This window comes from Pholcus phalangioides, unplaced genomic scaffold (genome assembly GCF_987345545.1).
Source record: "Pholcus phalangioides strain wild (caught in Gottingen) unplaced genomic scaffold, Ppha-v1.0 ptg000001l_1, whole genome shotgun sequence".
NCBI classification, from domain to species: Eukaryota; Metazoa; Arthropoda; class Arachnida; order Araneae; family Pholcidae; genus Pholcus; species Pholcus phalangioides.
Window position 1 is genome coordinate 23,747,701 of NW_028301594.1, and position 12,516 is coordinate 23,760,216.

The window sequence follows — 12,516 nt, forward strand, 5'->3', positions numbered from 1 at the left end:
AATTACCGAAAAAAAAAAAATTCAAAATTGACTTAAACTGAAAAAATAATTTCAGAGTAATTAAAAGTTTAATTATTGTGGCCACTGTTTAACCAGGTTCCCGTTATGATCCATTTTACACCAAATTAAGCCGTTGTGAATTGCCGGAGTTGTTCGCCCGTGGGCTTCGTGGAGAGTTCTACTTTTTCCCGCAATGTTTGATAGGTTGAAGACCCCTGAAATTACAAACAGTGCAATTCGAGGATTAAGTTCAATAAATTCTTAATTGCTTTTTGCAAATATTTCCTTTTTGCAATCACAGACAAAAAAGTAAATCAACAACGTAAACATGTATAAGCAGCTTAGCATTGAAAAGCGTCCATTCGGCATAAACAAGTCGAATAGGGTGGCTGAATAACAGGACATAATGTCAATTGCATAATACAGGGAATCTCCGTTACACAACGTTCAACAGGCCGAGTCAAAACATCCTATAAATGTGTCGAATAACTCAGACTTTTTTAAATGACTTCTTCCATCACTAACCCCCCCCCCCCTCCTCCCAGGCATACAAAATGTTATGCTGCGAGAAATGCAAATTCTTACAGAAAGCGCGAAGTGCGGCTTATACAGCAAAATTAATTTTTTTTAATTTGAACGTGTCGGGATTTTGACTTGTTGGGATTGCCCGGGGAGGCTGTTAAGACGGCCATGGTCTTGGCTACCTAGAGGCCTGAGGGGCTTCAGGTTGTCGGGGAGTCGTGGTGGAAGAGCGTGAATTTAGGCCCCCTCCGGGTTGAGAAATTTTTCTGGTTCAGAAATTTCACCAAGTTATTTTCACAATCGAACTTTTCCTGGGTACGTATAGTTCTTTCTAAATAATATAACCCACGTATCCATAGGTACGAGAAGACCAAAACTAGATACTGGGACAGCTGAATGAATGAATGAAAGCCAGAACTTTGCCACTGGACTTATCACGTTGCCGAGATCTCTTCCAGCCCAGCTTCGTGGCAGAGTCTGGAACAATACTGGGACAGCTGGGGGAAAAGTACAAATTTTGAGCCCCTCCTCCTACACATCCAATACAAATACAAGTCCAACTACTAATGTAGAGAAGTAGCACTTAAAGCATGAATACTGAACCTTTTACTCTTAGGCCATTGGCCACCCTTGAATAAAAATGTAGATGATGATGATGAATATTAGTTTAAAAAAATGAATATTCCAATTTGTGACACATTGCTAATTTTGAACCCACATGTATGAGCAGGGTTCCCCCTAGGCTGGGACTTTCGATGCGTCCCTAGGCCAGACAATTTCACGGGTCCCACTATATTTAATTTATAGCATGAAAAGACCAAAAATAATGAGATTCGTCCCGGACCTCAGGGCCGTCTTAAGAGCATCATCGGTCCCGGGTCAACCGAATTCTGGGATGTTGCAGGTTTTTTGTTTTTTTTGGTCCCCCTTTTCAATTTCTCACTTCTGTGAAAACTAACTGTGAAAAAAAAGATGCCGTGGAACCGCCAACCAACCGTGCCCGGGACGATTCTTATATTTTTTGTTTTTTCACACTATAAATTCACTATAATCTTATCATTAGAGCATGTTTCAGGCTTTTTTTTTGCAGTTAGAACGAAATACAGTATCATAAAAATGTCCCTTTTTCCTATTTTCAAACATTTTTTGTTGTTGTAAAAATGTGTTTTTTGAATATTTAATGCCGTAAATTCTTATTCCGATACTGTTATATGTTTATTTGTGAATTTTAGAGGCTTGAATTTTTTTTTTTTTGTAGTACTTAGATGTTTTTAGCATTAAGAACTTCAAAAGATGTTTTTAATTTTTAACTCTTAGAATGAATTGTTTATTGCCCACTAAACCGAAGGGTTTGAATTATTTTAAACGCGTTCCTGCAAAAAGTCAATTGTCCCAGGCAGATTTTCTTCTTTGCAGGTGATGGAATGCGGGGAGGGAGGGGGGGGGGTCTCATACCTTTTAACAAGTTTCGATTTTGTGCGCCCCTAAATAAATTAGTTTTGTTTTTCAGCGTCATCTATCTTTGGCTACTCCCGTTGAAACGCAGGCATGGGGAGGGGGCAAACACAAAAGATCCCGGCCTATGGGCCCTGCTGCCGAATGTGTGAGGAGCATGTCCTCATTGCTATCTGAAATTTTTATTGTGGTACTGAACTGGAAATTATGCAGCCACTTCATTTGATTGTGGCCCGCGAACAGTAAAAAAAAAATCAGTCGAATGGTCGGGGCGGCTCGAGAAAAATTCTCTACCTACGCGGGAGCTATTTTTGGTGAGCTAGAAAAAAAAAGGCATGAGCTAATATTTTTGGTGCCCTTGACCACACTTTTTTTGGGTCGACAAAGATTCCCCCCCCCTTTCAACTCGAATTTGGCACTCATGGCCTCCTGTGGGGGCTGGAGCCCTGTCGGTTGGGGGGGGGGGGCTGAAAGAGCTCCAGTCCTGGGGCCTCGAATGATTTCATCGTTTCTTGTCTTTTCACGCTGTAAATTAACTATAGGGAAAGGCTAAAAGTCCCAGACTAAGAACCCTGCTCCAGAACGTCGGGCTATGTTGTCGCTCCTCCAAGAGCGGCATGGTGCGCATAACCAGCTTTAACCAGCTTTGAGCAGCACTCCACGCCAAAGCCGCTTGTAAGTTAATGCAGCTTTGCTCCACGCAGAGAGCAAGAGCCGCCCCCTACAAATGGCTCGCATTCATCAAAAGGTTGAGTACCACTTTTGGTCAGTGAAAGCAGTTTCTCAGGGGTTCTTAACCTTTTGTGTTCCGTTTGTAAGACCTTTTCTGCCAATAAGAGGAAAATTAGGGACTCCCTCTGCAAGCAAGACAAAAACCACGAACACCTTTTTACAGAATAATATTCAACACATGATAATGCAAAAACAATAATTAAATTGTTCTCTCATCCAAGCTTTAGAGCCTCCAGAAACCTCCTGGTTGTAGCGTTCAGGAGCATTAGAAGAGTGATTCATAACCTGGGCCTTGGGATATTCTTTTATAAGGAGGCACCGGTAAAAATCAAGTGAAGGTGATCCACGACAGATGGCTAAAAAAACAAAGAAATTGAGTGAAACGAAATAAAGCTCTTGAATGAAATATGGGGGTAATGTGGCTACTTTCGAACTTAGATCTAAATCGAGCCCATGACCTGATGGGGGAGGGGGGAGTATCTCATGCCCATGGAAGGCCTAAACAATGAGATCTGGTACTATGATCTTGCGACTTCCAGCTAAGTATGGGGCCCTAAAATCAGAGACGGATTAGTTGAGGCCCCGGGCGCAGATAAAATATTTAGTCCCTTAAATTAGAAAAAGTGTAAACTTGAGTTTTTTGGGGCATTTCAGAAATCGGGCACCGTGCACATGCCGTTAAATTCGCCTCAGTATAAATTATTTTTATCGGGTCCTGGGTTATCCCTTTGCCCGGGAGCCGATTATGTTGAGCTGGCAGAAAATTTGTCGGGAGGGGTGATTTATTATGTTGAATCATCCTGTATTTTACAGAGGACACATCAATTCCTGCAATATATTCCGGCTCTTGAAAGGAATAATCGTCCCATCGCTCCCTCCAATCACTGAATCGGCACCCGGCCCAGGGGTCCAGAGATTAACCTAATTTATAATTTTTTTTTTAAATTATAAATTTAGTTTTGACTAAGTTCAACTCAATGAGTAAAAGGAGTCTCGGTTCTGGATGAGGGAGAGGGGAAGCCCTGGGTCAGAGCTGCATTAAGAGCACCGCCTTTCAAGCGGCTTTACCCTGAGTAGAGCAGAGTCGCCATTGAAAGAAAATATAGCCAAAGCGGGCTGAAGACGCTCAGAAGCGAATAGAAGTCCCGGGAAAACAAAACGTTCTCTTAGTATACAGTATTTGAACTTCAATAACAACCAACAATAATAACTTCAATACAACGATACTCTGCAGACCTAAGAAAAAAATCGTTATTGAGAGATTATCGTTATATCGAGAGGCACCACCAAATTTACTGTTGTTGGAATCTCATCTGAATTGGTGTTCTTAATACCAAATAAAATGCATTTATGAGTATTTAAATTCAGCAAAAACGAATCTAATATTGAAATTGCTGAATAAAATTCTATTAGTTCTTTCACCCTTTAAAGTAGTTTCTTTTACAACAGTTTTGCATATACTACACCGAAAGCAGGGGCGTAGCCAGAAATTTCATTCGGGGGGGGGGGGGGGGGAACCACTTTTCTTTCGGGGGGGGGGAACCAAAGTGACAGAACAATGGATTTCGCCTTTTTTCGGTCACTTTCTCACATTTCGGGGGGGGGGGAACCAGACCCCCAAGTCCCCCCCCCCGCTACGCCCTTGACCGAAAGTAGTCTCATGACAACTTCAATTAACACTTTCTGAGGGTATATAGCATGCCCCCTCCACAAGGGCAGGGCTCAGGGCCGTAACTAGATACTTTTTCAGCCGCGGGTGCATTTGGCACCCCTTGCTATGTAGAAGCAATTAAAAGGTGAATTCGGCGCCCCTGCTTGTCCAGCGCCCGGGGCACCAGCCCACTTGCTCCTCCCTAGTTGCAGCCCGGGTGGGGCTGACAGGGCTCCTGCCCTGGGGCGCGGAACAATTAATACAATTTTTTCATGACATAAATTTTCTTTGGAACGGCTCGTAAAAAGTCTGGCTTGGAGGCCAGCACGAAGATCCTGGCCTAAGGTCCCTACTCCAAGATGTGTGGGTTATGGAAGAAAGTGAAAATACCAATGTTATTAAACATCCTCGCTAGGACAAAAATTGGTGAGGAAATTTAAAAATATATTGAAGGTGATTTTGAGTGAAATATGAAAAAAATATCTTGGTAGAGCAGTTCCGAAATCTCAAAAAAATATCGTTATATAGAAACGAGTTACAAAATCCCCTGAAAATTTCCATTATAGAGGTCATTTACCGCGGTAAAGGATATCGTTGTATCGAGAGGAGTTGAACATTGACGATTCCAAACAAGATTCGAAAAAAAATATCGTTGTAGAGGGGATTTATACATCGTAATATCGAGTATCGTTGTAGCGAATTTCCACTGTATTTTTATGTATACTTATCTGGAAATACGAAAATCTATGAAACTTGAGACTCGATGCCATTTTTATTTTTTTTGCCATCGAAAATGGCGCGTTAATAAGTTGTTCTCAATCCCGATGAGAACAAGTATCGCCATTTCTTTCTTTCTGAGCATCGTTGAGCCATTTTTATCGGCCTTTGTCATTGTGCTTCTTCTTGGCCTGACCACAGTGAAATGGGCAAACATTGTACGGACAAAAACATGGCTAAATGCAAAACAGCCGGTTAACCAGAAAATCATTTCTTTCCAACAAAGGGCTTTATGATGAGGAATCTCTATTCGGGAGGTCGAACAGGTCAACTACGAAGTGGGGGGGCTCCGGTCACAAAATGTGGCAAAAGAAACAGTCGGAGCATCACCTATTTAGTCACACAAGGGACAATGTCAATACCCTGATTGACATGTAATCCCTCTTCATTGTCAGCTTTTTGACTCTTCCTGGAACTCTTCATGTGGTTGCACTGGAAGAATGGACAGAATCAAACAGCACAATAATGAAAACGAGTCGCGCACAATCGAAACATCTCCGCAAATAACTAGACACTTTATTTCTTTTATTTTCGGGTAGTTTACCAGACTGGATTATAGAAACCTACTAGATAAATATTTTATTACTGGCGCCACCCCCCATGTGTATCCCTCTTTATTCCAGTGGCGTAAAAAACCGTTTATCCGAAATCAGAGTCACCCTTGGGGATGTAGGTGTGCATATCAGATCAGGCACTCCCCCGATTTGGAGGCCCGCACAATAAAAAAAAAAACCAACATACTTCAAATACATTTCTTGTAGTGAACAAGAGTCTGACCTTCAAATATCGAATTCTGGAATTACAGTGGATCCCGGTTATAACGTTTTTTTAAAAAAAAATCGTCATGAAAAAAATGTTGTAAGCGGGAAAATGCTTTAAACGGGAAATCTTAATGATAATTTGTTAGAGTTGGGACCACGAAAATAAGTCGTGAAATCGTACTAAGCGGAAAAACGATGTAGGTGGGAACATTATAAACGGGACCGACTGTATATTTTTCAGCCACCTAGCTGGGCATTTTGCGGCTTTGTATTTGTATAAATGCTGAATTTTCATCAATTCTTCAATTATTTCTTTAATCACTTCCGAATTTTCATCAAAAAATTCTTCAATTATTCCTGTCATGAAATCGGAATTTTCATCAATTCTTGAATTATTTTTCTTTTTGCTCTTTTATCTTCTTTTTCTTTGCAATTATTTCTGTCGAATTTCTTTCAAGTTTTGAAATTATTTTTTTCATCGATATAAAATTTTCTTTAGTTCTAAATTTTCATCAATTTGAAATTAACTTTTAAATTGAATCTAAATATTTTTCGTACGGATATTTTTTAATATTTTATAATATTGATGCACGAGTTTTTTGGATGCTGGTTGTCCTTGCCCCATAAAATACGTATAAAATCGGGACTAAGGGTACTCCGAAATTAGACGCCTTCGGCCACGCTATTATTTCGCGTCTTGTTAGGACGGCCCTGTACAAAATCCAATTATGATTAAAATTATTTTCTTCCAAAAAAAACAACAAAAAACAGATCAAAAATACTATTCATTATGTTTTTAAAACTAATTGAAAACTCATTTCCTCTTAACGTTGTGACTTCTCTTCAAATAAATATAGATTAAATGAAGATGAGTAAGGCACAGTGTCACGTTTTAACGCACTGGGGGTGGGGAGCACAGTTCATGACTAAGATATAGTCACAGTTATCAAGGTAAGTAGGCAAATCGGTAGATAGGTATTTTTAGCCAAAAAAAAGGGGGGGTCACGGAAAATCACTTTGCCCAGATTACCTATGATTGATGCTCTTCAGACGGCTTAGGCATAAGCAAAGGAATCTGGGAGTTTGTGAGCCACCCCGAATAATTAATAAATACAGATAGCAACGCACCCCTTGCACCCTCTTGGATACTGGGTTAATTCTTGGGCTCTGGTAAGAAATTTTAAAACTAAAACAAATAATGGTAACAATAACGACAAGTGTTTTTTAGACCGCACATCCTGTAAGCTGACCGCGCTGTAACGGTAGCCGAATAGCTCTAATATAGTTCTATAGCGCGAAAAGATTACCTTATTTATTTGAATGTTAACTGCAGTTTTAGAAAACAAATTTACCAATTACAAAGGAAGTTTACAACTGAAGAAACAACTTTTGGCCCTCTGAAATAAATAACCATAAGTGTTAGTGCCCTTACAAGCATGGAGCTGACAGACAGTGCCGCAACTAAATGCTTGGTCGGTCGAGGCAAGCAAGCATTTGAGCGCCCCCTTCCTCGTAATGTACAGAGAGAGGTTAAAGGATGAAATTTGTGCCTCTTGTGGTCTGGCCATGATAAAAATATCAAAAATCATTGAACTTCCCCCCCCCCCCAACAATATACAGTGCATGGTTGTCATAGGCGTTTATTGGAAATACAGTATTGGAAGGATTCAGAAATATATGGGAGGGGCTGGAACCCAAAATTCCTATAAGTACTAATGGATAAATTGGAAAATCTTGCAGAGACTGAAAGCCTGAAGCCCATGAAAACCGGAAACAAGTTTACGCGTATGATGATTGCCGACTTCCACATTATTATTATTATTATTATTGAAGTAGTATTTCGTGGAGTTTTTCAAAATAATCCAGTACTGTATTCACTATCATATTCGCCGGCTGAAACGTTTTCTTTTAGTACTTTTAAATAGTCAAAGGCCACCGTCTATTCTTCTGATAGACCATCACGCGGCAGTCTTACCAGGTGTTAAAAAAAAAGTACATGCCACCCAGGATGTATGATCAACATGTGCCGCCACCAATGTCACACCGTGTGTCTGTCCACAGGGCAATTAGAATAGCTCCTTTGGGAACCAGATTGTATCCTTGAACAAGACCATCTGCAATGCAGGGATTCTTTCTTGTGGACGGCACAAACGAATATTTTTATCTTGAGAAAGCCATTAGTAAAAATAGAATTTGGACGACAAAAAAAAGACGGGACCTTCGAATGCAGTTGCGAGAAAGAGAGAAAAAAACAACTTTTTCCAAATGGTCGTTTTTTTATTGTCTGTTGTCCGGAAGAACCAAGACGGGCTCTTTGAAATACTGAAGACATTCACAGCGGATGTTTCCGACAATAACATCAAAATATCTGGGATAGAAAAACCGGCTGTCACCTAAAAGCACTGTATTTGATGGTAAAAGAATTAGTTCTTGAAAATTACAATGTTTTATAGCCTCTTGAATTTGGTAGCAGAAAACCATCGCTAAAATGGTTCATCTCAATCGAAAGTACAAATCAGGAATAATTCTGAGAACGAGTGAAAAAAAAAATCTATAATTTATGGATTACTATAATAATTTCAGGATTATTTCAGATCGAGAGTGTATCAAAGAAATTGTTTCAGAAGCAGTGAAAAAGAGGAATTAATTTCAGAAATAGAGTAAGCTTTCGACCGTTTGGGGCCCCCCCCCACCCCCGTTTGATTCAGGGCCCTGGGCTTAGAGGTCTTTCAGGTTTCTTGTTGTGGGGGTCATTTCTTAATGAGACTTACTGTGGGTTCTCAACATTATTTTCCATAAACGATAAAAATAATAATAATAATTTTTACTTTTTTTTTCGTTAGCTTCAGGAAAATTCCATGTAATTAAGATATAGAACAAATTTTCCAATTCATTGCATGGATTTATTCTTTTGCAATATTTATCGGTAACAGGCGTACGCAGAATTTTTTCGAGGAGGTCATCAGATTTTTTGTCCTTCTGGGGGGGGGGGGGGGTTACGTTTTTTCCTGCAAAATAACCCTATAATCTTCGCTATCCCCTTGCGTTCTCCAATGATCGGTAACGCAATAGAATATTTCATTATCTATTGATGGTCAAATACTCGAGCTATTAATATGGTCATTTTTCCTCAAAATTATTTTCATCTTTTTATTCTTCAAATTTATTTAATTTTTCCTAGAAAATATTTCACCATTGAGTATTACAGCATTTTTAAATGAATATTTTCGCAGTTATTATGATTTTTTAAAAACAAAATTTCGGCACTTTCAAAGGCATTAGAATTTTTCATTTTTGCGTATATTTTTAATTTTTAGCCCCATATTTTAGCATTAACAGAAGTAGCCGAAACAAAAAAAAGGCTTTCGTGAAAATTAGAATTAAATTTAAAAGTTTTTCGGGTTTTTTGGCGAGTGGCGAACATTTTCAATAATTATTGAACAAATTGTTTTCATTTGTCAACAATTGTTTGGTTTATTGAACCAAAAAACCCGAAAACTTAAGTTAAATTCTAACAGAAGTAGTTATTTGCTTTCATTTTCCGCACATATTTTTGATTTCATGTCATATTTCGGCATTTTTTAAATGCAGAATTATCTTTATTTTAAGCGCATATTTAAACTTTTTAGTGCATATTTTCAGGGCCGCAACTAGATGTTTGGTCATCCGGGGCAAGTGCGCATTTTGGCAACCCCCTTTTAATGTTTAAGAATAAAATTTGAGCACCCTCTGGTCCAGCGCCCGGGGCACGGCACCTGCCCCTCCCCTAGTTGCGGCCCCGCATATTTTGCCACTTTGTTTAGCGAATGTAAATTCGGGCTCTAGTGGCGAATAAAAGGAATAAAGGAAAAGGGCGTCGTCATTTTTAAAATGGTGAGCATAAAAGTTGTTCAGGAATTTACTATCGAGGAATATCCGGATTATATGTGTCTGACGATGAGTGTTGTTGTTGCTGACGCCAGAGACGCCAATCCTTTTCTTTTGTATATTCTGATGAGGTACAGTATTATCCGGATTTAAAACTGTGATGCAGATAAGAGATGACTAAAAAGTGATAAGGAACGGAACAGTATTTATACTGCCATTCTATGATGTTGACTCCAATTTTGGGAAGGGGGGGGGGGAAAGATCCAAAGATTTTTTTTTTACTTGTTTTTGGGGATTGTATTTTTTCGAAATGGCGCTTAAATATTACCTCTGCGTTAAACATTTGCTTTGTGTAAAAATTACAATGCGTACATAAGCGAAATCACAGACAAAGCCGCTTGAAAGACTCTTAATGCATCTTTGATCACGGATGACGGAGAATAAAATATTTACCCAACCCATGGAAAGCTGGCCAAATGTGGCCTTCAGTGTCATCTGACGTGGCCCGCGACCTTAAACGGAATTTTGTAAAAAGGAACTAAGAGGCAAATTTACAGATCTGGGTGCATTTCCACATTACTTACCTGACTCGTGATGCACTTCTAGAGCACAGCTCGCGGTACAGTTCCACATCACTCAAGTGGCCGCGACACATTTACAGATTACTCAAGTGACCGCGACACATTTACAGATCACTCAAGTGGTCGCGACACATTTACAGATCACTCAAGTGGTCGCGACACATTTACAGATCACTCAAGTGATCTGCGACATATTTACAGATCATTGACGTGTAGCACGGCTCCAGAGCACTTCGGAACTTGGTGAAGATCAACATCTGTACTATCCATATCATTCAAGTTGCCCGCGGCACATTTTCAAATCACACAAGCGGCCCACCGGCCGTGGCGTCGAAAGTGCTTCGAACCTGTGGGTGCTCGTCATGAGCACTATGTAGGAAATTTTGATTTCTCAACCAATTCTGGGGTGCTCGGACCCGTGTCACATATTACCGTGGGTGTTCGGGCACCCGGCTCCAACGCCACTTCCCACGGCACACTTACACATGACTTAAATGTTCCGCGACACATTTGGATCACTTAAGTGGCCTTAGACTTGTTTTCAAATCAATGAAGTGACGCACTCTCTCCTAAAAGTTGAGCACCTTTAACGCAGAATGAGGATGCCATACTGTCATTATGACCCAACAAAATTTAAAAAAAATTCAAAAAATTTTTATGAAGGAAACTTAATAATTGTATGACACTCTAAGTAGGGGCTGCAACTAGGGGGGAGCAGGCGGGTCTCTTGCCCCGGGCGCTGGATCAGAGGGGCGCAAATTTTATTCTCAAACCTCTCCTTCAACATTACAAGGGGGCGCCAAAATGCACACTTGCCCGGGTGACCAAACATGTAGTTGCGGCCCTGCTGTAAGTAATTATAAGACTTCAACTGATGCCTTAATGAAGGTTGTTCAATGTTGATTGCTCTGGATCTTTGAGTCTAAATATTCACATCATGCTGGTTGGCAATAAATTACCAGAAAAAATAGTTTACGCTACTCTGATGAAATTTCTGCAATTAAAAGTTTACTGCACAAAAAAAAACCATTCATGCATCTTTGAATGATCAGAAACAAACAGTGATTTTCACTAAAATTAAAACCGAAAATACGTTAATAATAATTGTGTGGTGACCCTTGGGTCGCAAATAGAGAGGGGGGGGGGCAGGTGGGTCTTGTGCCCGGCCTCTTTACCAGAAGAGGCGCAAATTTCACCCTCTCCTTCCAACATTACAAGGGGCGCCAAAGTGCGTGCTTGCCACGGTTGACCAAGCATCTATTTGCGGCCCGGGGTGGCTCACGTGCGATATAATTCCGAAGAAAATGACCCGTGGTCCGATTGAGTTTGACACCCGTGGCGATAAATATAAATACATATAGAATTTGTTTAAAACAATTAAGGCAGAAATTTTGTGTGTACTAGGTTAAACATTTTTTCTCTTCGCTGAACAGCTGAAGAAAAAAAATGCCTACGTCTTTTGCAATTTACTTCAGAAAATATAATTTTTTTAGCAAAGTCCGGTTTGTCTAGGACAAGATATATGCAGAGCCATGACTAAGAAAACATATGTCAGTGTGGAACACCGAGAAGTACCGTCTTAACGTATGGTCCCATCCGGGCACACGGGCCCGGGGAGCCTCAAGAGAAGCCTCAGATAAATAGGAAGTATGTGAATTTTTCGGAAATTCGCCAGGTAGGACCTCAGAAAAATTACTGGGCCCGGGTCCTATGATGCGCTTGAGACGGCCCTAGCTCCAATCACTGGATCGAGGTGAAAGGGTAGGCGAGGAGGGTCAAAATTAATATTTGCTTAGTTGATGGCCACGGATTCGGAATCAAATTTAATTATTTTATGTTTTAGAAACTAAATTTTTTCAATTGAAAATTTTGTTTCATAAATAATTTGTTAAATGTTGGTGACTTAATGATTTCGGGAACACAGGTATAGGCATCGTAGGCTTTCCCTTCGAGCTCCAATTTTATATATTTTGCTGTATCGAAATTTCCCAAGTTTTTGTCCAAAAATACATAACGTTATTACCGAATGCATAGGCACGGGTGTAAATAAAAATTAATGAAAATTAAGAATTCATTAAAATTTGGAGTTGATGGAAATACATAATAGAGGAGAATTTGGAATTAAAGAAAATTTTCTCAATTGAGGAGATTCTATTAAGTAAAATTTAGA